Genomic DNA, 1,423 nt, shown 5'->3' on the forward strand with positions numbered 1-1,423 from the left:
CAATCGTAACATAAATTTAATTCAAGTATTTTGCAAACATCTGCGGAATTAAGATCGAACAACACTACGGCGGCTGTATATGGAGGAAAAAGTTGTTCGGAATATTGATCTCGACAAAATGTTTTAACGTCGTCCCAATCGGTGAGCTGTAGGTACCCTTCCTGAATATTTTTCCAAAAACGATGTTTCTAGTGCTACTATCTACGTCCTACACATTAAAGGAAAGTAGATTTAAGAATGTAAGAACCATGTAAGTCGCTTAGAGTCCGAAACGATAAATGAGAGTAAGTAAGTGTTTATCAATAATTCTCCTTTACGTCGTTTTATCTTGTGAATAAAATGATTGTTAAGGTATTGAAATTTAATATTACAGACTTATAAATCAAATTGGAGAGTTACGAAATGGATGTCAACCACCTTTTCTTCGAAGCGACAATACTAGGACCGATCACATCGGCGTTTTTCATACTCTTAAGCTTCCCAGTACATGCAGCGCATTTGGTTGTTCCTTACTCTTCGATGAATGTCCCTTCCAAATTACTAAAGGCGTCTTATGATTTCATAGTCGTGGCCGGTGGTTCTGCAGGTATATATTTTCACAATGTCAATACAAAGCTCCATTATAAATGTAGTATCGTGGACGAAAAGCCTAAGAGATATCGGGCGAACCATGAACAATGTCGCGAGAGCCGAGGCGCCGTCGGGTCCATCAATGTGTCATCGGTCTTTTCAAGTGCATAGTTTCGTAGAAAAGACCTACGTGACCCTGGCCACGAGCGTCTGCAGAACACGTGTGCGGTGGGCCTAGCAAAAGACAAGAGAATGCTACAACGGCCAGAGAGAGAAGGAGTCGAGAAGCAGCGTGCGAGTCGAGAAGCAGAGCTTGCGAGTGGCGTTACCGAGAGAGTGTTGATTGCATTTTGTGAAAGTCGAGTCGTATTCTAATCATTTAGTTGTGCTGCTTTCTGTACGTTTGGCGTGAATAGTTCAGGTTGAACAACAATCGTCTTTTTCTGTCCAATTAACATCTGTATCATCCATTCCTTTGTAAACATATTATAGCACGATATTACATAAATGTTAGAAGATAGATGGGTATTGTACGAGCGAGGAATGAAAGGGAGGAAGACAAAAAGGAAACGCCATGAGACGGGTGTATCACATATGTATTGAATGAATGAATATGCAATAAAAGAAATTCGTTCCTGTTTGAGATGTACAAGAGAATAGATAGTTATTCTGTTATATACAGGGTGGTTGGTAACTGGTGGTACAAGCGGAAAGGGGATGATTCTACGCGAAAAAAGAAGTCGAAAATATAGAATAAAAATAAAAAAAAAATTTCTTTTTTTAATTTTTCCATCGAGACAACGATCTGCTGTGAGATCCGTTATAACGAGACGTGATAAAGTGCACGCGTACC

The 1,423-nt window shown here is 39.6% G+C and overlaps 1 pseudogene; it reads left to right on the plus strand.

Annotated features, from left to right (window-relative positions):
* The first annotated feature begins 450 nt into the window (after positions 1-450).
* The window catches only part of LOC100744738, a 7,384-nt pseudogene continuing 6,411 nt past the window's right edge, over positions 451-1,423 (plus strand).

Source organism: Bombus impatiens, unplaced genomic scaffold (assembly GCF_000188095.3).
Source record: "Bombus impatiens unplaced genomic scaffold, BIMP_2.2 scf_0618, whole genome shotgun sequence".
Taxonomy (NCBI): domain Eukaryota; kingdom Metazoa; phylum Arthropoda; class Insecta; order Hymenoptera; family Apidae; genus Bombus; species Bombus impatiens.